At 44.4% G+C, this 6966-nt stretch overlaps 5 non-coding genes across 5 annotated transcripts; 3 read left to right on the top strand and 2 right to left on the bottom strand.

Moving 5' to 3' along the window:
- On the top strand, positions 1-73 carry TRNAR-UCG. Its single transcript has one exon. It is a non-coding gene; the product is annotated as a tRNA-Arg (tRNA).
- Positions 74-510: 437 nt separating this feature from the next.
- Positions 511-583, top strand: TRNAR-CCU. The gene has a single exon. It is a non-coding gene; the product is annotated as a tRNA-Arg (tRNA).
- Positions 584-3034: 2451 nt separating this feature from the next.
- Positions 3035-3107, bottom strand: TRNAR-GCG. The gene has a single exon. It is a non-coding gene; the product is annotated as a tRNA-Arg (tRNA).
- Positions 3108-5617: 2510 nt separating this feature from the next.
- TRNAR-UCG lies at positions 5618-5690 on the top strand. Its single transcript has one exon. It is a non-coding gene; the product is annotated as a tRNA-Arg (tRNA).
- Positions 5691-6205: 515 nt separating this feature from the next.
- TRNAR-UCG lies at positions 6206-6278 on the bottom strand. The gene has a single exon. It is a non-coding gene; the product is annotated as a tRNA-Arg (tRNA).
- Positions 6279-6966: the final 688 nt, after the last annotated feature.

Genomic DNA, 6966 nt, shown 5'->3' with positions numbered 1-6966 from the left:
GACCGCGTGGCCTAATGGATAAGGCGTCTGACTTCGGATCAGAAGATTGAGGGTTCGAGTCCCTTCGTGGTCGGTGGCTCTTTTGCCTTCTCCATCAATTTTAATTGTGCCAGGGCTCCCTTGGAGCCAGGTTCTGCACCCCTAACATCAGCTGAGGAGCTGTAGAAGGTGCTTTCCTACACCCCCGCTATTTCCAAGGTGCTGGTGGACGCCCACTTGCTCCGGTACAGGCTGGATGCAAACACTCCCAAGCCAGGTCTCTGCAGAAGAGAGGAGAATACACGATTTGCTGCCCTCTCCCTTTAAATCGGATCAGAATGAGAAATCCTGTCCTTGTGCCCACGGCTGCAGTGACTTGCAGAGGGTTAATGGGGCTGGTGCGGGGATGTTAGGTTCACAAGGTTTACAAAAAAAAAAAAAGGAATCAAATGAAAATAATGAAGTATTTATGAACAATGTCCCAGATCTATAAGGTGCCATCAGGAGACCTGGAAAACACATACCTATAGAGCCCCAGTGGCCTAATGGATAAGGCACTGGCCTCCTAAGCCAGGGATTGTGGGTTCAAGTCCCATCTGGGGTGATAGCTTATGTCTTGAGTGAACTTTCTGCTTCCCTTTTATCGGAGTAGCTCCCTCTTCCACGGTGGCAATCACCACCGATAGTAACCATGCAAAGGAGGCTGTAATGAAGCATTTCTATTTGATGGACATTGTCCTGGGGCTTTGCTGGAGAGCGTGGCTTCTACCGTAAGCCAGCACTGGATAGGGAGACTGCTTCATGCAGGCAGCTTCTGCTAGCCCAAGGTCAGAAATAGGGCTGGATAGTCCTGAAAGCAGCAGTTAACAATTCATACAGCTGCTGGAGTGGGGAAGGCGATGTGAACCGAGGTGTGCTTCAGTGTGTACAAATAGCTGGATAGATACTGGGGTGATCTCTACTAGTTAGTTCTAGGCACTCTGATTTCCCAGTTACTTCTATAAATGGAAAGTTCAGCTGCAAGAAGCCAATGATCAGAGCGGAGAGGCGACCCAGGCAGGACAATGTGGGCAGCAAAGCCTGTTTCTCATAGACCTTCTTAGTCATGTCTGCTATAAAGCAGTGTTTCTCAACCTTTTAAGTAGCAAGTACCCCCTAACTTGTGAAAAGTTTAATAAGACGAAGGGTTTTTGAACCCAAAAGCTTGCTTAATAACTATTCTCCAACCATTTGGGTTGGTCTAATAAAAGATATCAAATTCACCCAAGGAACCTTGTCTGCCTAATAAGTACCCCAACACTCAATTTTCCAGGGGATTTATATTTACAGACTAATGTGTGCCATATGTTGGAAGAAGGGCTGTGTATATAAGGCCGTGATATGACAGATGTCTGATTTGGTGTGGGTAGGGTTGCCACCTTTTACACCAGGGGTGCCCAACTCAAGTATGTACCTGGGCTAGAGGTGGGTGATGTTGGCCAAAGCTAGGAGGGTTGAATCCAGTGCTGTGCAAAGCATGGCATGCCGAATTATTACTAGGGAATTTAAAGCTCCACGTGATGTGTGGCACACCAAATTTTTTTGCCATAGTTTTGAGAGGAGGAAGGGGCGAGAGAGAGAGGAAATGAGGGAGAGAGAGTGTTGGGGTACCCCCGGGGTATGCGTACCACAGGTTGAGAAACTGTGCTGTAAATGATCTCAGCAGTGATAGCAATCTGCAGAGAAGCCATGGCTGAGAGATTATACTGAGCTCCCAAGAACAGGGGGGCTGTTTGCAAGACTTTAACGTTCCCAGTAAGGGTTTTCCCCAGTGGGAAGTTTTAACTTCCATATTTAGTCCATTAGAATAACATTTTCCTTGCTGGGGGTGGGGCAGACAGCTACAACGACAGGCTTGATAGTGCTCAGATCGTGGGGAGGGGAGTCCAAGGAGACTGTAGCCCAGGTCACCTGATTCCTGCTCTAGTCTCACTGGGTGTGCATATAAGCCACCACGGGATAGGGCCCTATTTCACAATGATTGCTGGGGATGGGACCTGTGAGATAAAAGACCTAATTCTTTAACTCCCAATTTGCTTCCACAGTAACCATGTAGCGTGTTGGGGGAAAAAGCTTTTGGACTTCAGATCAGTAGAGCAAGAGCTGGATTGTACAGGGGTGGCTGCACCTTTTTATCAAATAACAGATCAATGGCTAATGCAGAGTAGGAAGCTGCTTGGAGACCACATTGTATAATGCTCTGGTGGCCACTGGGACCACAGTAGTAGAGAACCCGCTTCAACGTGAACTTGAAGCTAGTCAGAAACAAAATACCTCTTGGGGCTTGAGACCTCCAGCAAAGGTGAGGAAAATCCCAGAGCATCAGCTTCTAATCTCTTGAACTGTAGTAAAACATCTTGGAGAACAATATTGATGCATAAGTCAGGGCGAGTCACTAGAACAAAAGGCATACAGAAGATACTGAACCCACTCCTAAAAACAAACGTAGTTAAAACACCCTGGAACTGGCTGGGAAAGTGCATTTTATGTCGGTGGAAAGTGTCAAGAGTTTGGATTTCTTTTTCCTTCCTGAATTGGAAGAGAGAACCAAAACTTCAACTTTCCTTGGAACAGATATTCTATGTTTCATTCCTGTGAAACCAAGTTCCAGAAACAGGAATACATCATCCCTGAAATGAAATAGCTTCTCAGCTGACTCACTCTTCTATAGCTTGTCTGGGAAAGACAGAACAAGAATCTACTTGAAAAATCATTGTCCCAAATGGTATTTTAAGCTCTAGCATTGAACAACTTCAGCCAGGGGGTGGGGGAGCAGCAGGTATTTCTTCCTGAGCCCTAGCAGGTGGAGGCAAATATGGGTTATTCCTTTCCCCCTTCAAACTCAAAATTCCCCTGGTTTGGTTATAACTTACTCTAGTCACCTTTGAAATGTCAGTAAACAAATACATTATAAAGGCCATACCCATCATATATTATTTTCCAGCAGTTTTTTATTTGTATGTTGAAGGTTTTATTCTCCATTTGAACTTCGAAATGTTTGGGATCAGCACAAAAGCAACCATGAAGGGACTTGAACCCTCAATCTTCTGATCCGCAGTCAGACACCTTATCCATTAGGCCACATGGTCACATGTGCAAGCACTGCTGATGATGCTGCAGAGGTAATAACGCCAGCAAGTGCCATAAATAACACCTCTGAATCACTTGAGCAGTGAGTCTCAACTAGAAAGAACTATTTTCCAATAGTCAAGGGATGCATGAGGCTAATGAGGGATCTCTAGAAAAGTGGAGAACCACTGTCATGTCTAGAAAGGTTGAGAACTGCCGTCTTAAGGCAAGGAAAAGGAGATAAGAGACCCCGGAGGGAGAAATCTGCTGTGCAATCAATCCCCTCCATCAAACTCCTGCTGTTCCCACCAATCCCTCTGTGCATTTGGCCAGGGTCCCTTCCAGTTTGGAAAGCTGAATTCTTCTTTCAGTGGGGTTTCTGATGGTGTTTCCACAAAGGGGCAGTGAGGCCCATGCAAAAATGGAGATGAGGCTGAGCAGCTGGGGAATGATGAGAAGCATGCATGGCGGCGCACAGGGCCCACCAGCAGAATCTGTGCTGGGGCAGCTCTGACTTCCCCCCTGTCTCTCCAGTGGGCAGTATTTTGGGAACCTCTTGCTCAGACAGCCCCGGATTTGGAGCGCTAATACTATTACACATTGTGATGAAGCTCAGCACGCCTCCAGGGGTTCCAAGTAAGCATGCAGGATTGAGAGCACCAGAAGGGTGCTCACCTTTAATGAGAGTAGAGTAGAGCTGGCAAGTGGGCTTAGAAAACAGAGCAGGATCTTCCCCCACATCTTACTTTCAAGCAAGCACCCAACCCGAGCTCTGAAGAACGCAGAGAGTGCTCAGTGAAACAAAAAAACTGGAGATCAAATAAACTGGTACCGCTATGAGTAGAGCCATCCCTATAATATAGACCAATCCCCTATTACAGCAGGAAACCTACTTTCCTGTTGATACAACTTAAATCAACTCTCTGAATACAACAAGACTCTTTTCCTGACGTAACTGTATCTAATTAGGGCTTTTGTGAGCTTAGCTATGGCAGAGATGAGTATTTCCTCCATGTTCTTGAACAACTCAGGCAAGCTAGCAACACTTTTAAGTGCCGGCCAAAGGTTAGATGGGTTTGCAAACAAAATTATTCCTGTGGTTTCACTTCTTTACTTTTTTGATGGCTTGAGGGGTTCATTTCAGCCACAGCTAATGGACGCAGAAAGCATTCAAGGCTGCAGTCTAGTGGATAACAGACAAGACGGACCGTGTAGTTGAAGTGTCTTTGAGGTTGTGGCTTGCTACTTGGGTGGTAATAAACTTCTGTTCTCAGGAAAGGTGCAAGCGGTGGGTGAATGAAACGGTGCAGGAGATGCAAAATAGACCAACCTACTCTGGAAGCAGTAGTGAAGTCATTTGTCGCACATTAGTTCATTAGCACTTTAGCTTCTGAGGTTGACATAGCAGACAGCAAGGCTGTAAATAATGAGGAATGCACTGAGACTAAAGGCAATAGATGTTGTTTTCTGTAAAATACAGGTTGGAAAGTGATACAGGTTACTTTTTCTTCTTACCAAAGTTAGTAAAGAAGAGATGGTTTAATATTCCTCATAATAGTTTGAAAGAAAAATTCTCCCTCGTTTCTTCTTTTCCTACTTTAAGATCCAGTGCTACAGCTGCTGAGGGTTTAAAGTCATTTGTTCAGCCTAGGATTAGAAAAATGAACAAAATAGTATAATTGTTTCTAAAAAAATCTCAAGATAACTTCTTGTCTAATTTCTTTTGCGTTATAGTAGTGTCTTTCCCTGCATTTGCCTTCCAAATTTTTTCACAAGTATCTTCAGTGACCTAATGGATAAGGCACTAGGCTCCAAAGTCAGGGGTTTGGTCTTCAAGTCCCCGCTGGGATAAAAATGTGTTTTTTACTTCCTGAGATCTCCACCATAAAAAGTTTTCATGTCCACATTAGACAAGCATTTGCATGATGTTAGACAGGAAGGATCAATCTGTGACCAGCAGGTTGAACAACTTGAGGTCTCTTCCAGTCCTATTTTTCTATGACTTATGGTTTGAATCCGAGCATGGAAGCCCAGATATTTTATGTTGGTTTCTTGTTTAAAATGGCCAAGAAATCCAAACACTCAGCTCATGGCATAAACTCAGACGGGTTTGAATAACAGTGGATGCATGTACACATTCATTAATGCACCATAATTATGGTGCATTAAGTTTAGTACTTGTAATAAGAGGTACTAACTTAGTGTGCCATAATCGGAGGACTTTTTTTTTTGTGATGCTAATGCGCAGTAGATTAATTCTACCGCACATTAGTACATTAGCATGGTTTCTGCTTGCCATGTGAATGCGCAGTAGAATTAGTCTACTGCACATTTAGTGTGTCTCATACACGTGACCAGTAAGAGCTTTTTTTGGGCAGGGGGGAACTATCTCTTCTGGAGTCTGGAGAAGGGCTGTACCTTTGGGACCTCCTAGCTAGCCCCATTTCTTTGCATTATAATAATCTAAGGATTCAGTCCAACCACAAAGATATATTTTCTCAAGTATATCATCAAATGCATTTGAGCATGTGACCACGTGGCCTAATGGATAAGGTGTCTGACTTCGGATCAGAAGATTGAGGGTTCAAGTCCCTTCGTGGTTGCTTATGCTTAATTCATCTTCAGCAAACGCATTGCATTACAAATCTCCTTATGTTCTCTCCACAAGTACTTGGAAGTGGGTGGAAACAGACCCAGAATGTGGGAAAAGGAGGAAATAATCCTAGGCGAGGATCTTTAGTGAGTCCTTGGGCTGTCTCAGCCGTCCTGGACAGGAGGAAGTGCTGGGTTTGGGACTCCAAGTATCCTGAAATGAGATACTTGCTTCTAGGTCCCAGCACAGGCGGAGAGCCCTGGGGACCATCTCTATTGGATGGACATTGGACAGCTTCCTCCTAAAGGTTTTTGCTTCCTTAGGTATTACTTTGCTGCACACAGCTGTACCTACCCTGGGAGGTGGCAGAGTGCACCTAAATCTCAGTTTTCTGTAATGATTCTTGTTCCAATCAAGCATCCTTACAAACTCAGTCATAAGGACCTCCCTGCATCTTCTGCAGTGCTTTGATTCCCAAACAGTCCAACAAATTTAGGAGAAACTTGATTTTATTTGGAAAAGCAACAACCACAGAGGGACTTGAACCCCCAATCCCCTGATCCGAAGTCAGATGCCTTATCCATTAGGCCATGTGGTCAGCTGCAGTGCCTTCATCCCTTTTTCAAGCAGGGATTGTAAGGAGCCCCTAGTGATTTCTTTACTGGGAAAACAGGTGAAGAAAATGCAGAAAGCTATTTCTGCTGGATCCCTCTTCATTTCTGAAGAAGATGAGCTATGTTCTCCCCCCTGGGCACATTGTCAAAGGTGATGGGGGAAGATTTGTGGGTGATTGGCTCTAAAGTGAGACCCCTTTGGCTTTAAACTCAAACTGAGTTTGTTTGATCCTTTCATGCCCCCTCCTCGTGCTTCACTCCTTTCCGTGAGGAATCCTGTCCGAGTCAGGAAGCATTGGTATCTTATTCTAAACTGGAAAATGGTGGACATGAACTGTGCAACTAATTTTGGAAGGAGTAGTAGAGATTTATAATAGCCATTTATGTAGCTAGATATCTAGATAGCTATCTAGACCATGACCTGTCTCCATAGTGTCTGCGAACTCTCCTAAGGATATAGGACTCTTTTCTTCTAAACAAACCACATGCTAGCTTACTCCCTGATTTGCTGTCCCTTGCAGAGACAAATAGGAAAGCTGGCTGTTTTGGAGGAACAATAAGCCTATATGCTATACCAAAGGTCTCCAGGTTTAGTTTTTTCAAATCATTTTAATATGTGACAGAACTCTCATTTCTTGTTAGCAACTCCTTCCAACCTTCAACTCGCAACCT

Source organism: Alligator sinensis, unplaced genomic scaffold, assembly GCF_000455745.1.
Source record: "Alligator sinensis unplaced genomic scaffold, ASM45574v1 scaffold400_1, whole genome shotgun sequence".
Classification (NCBI taxonomy): domain Eukaryota; kingdom Metazoa; phylum Chordata; order Crocodylia; family Alligatoridae; genus Alligator; species Alligator sinensis.
Note: the sequence above shows the minus strand (reverse complement) of the source record. Positions and strands in the feature narration are given on the sequence as shown.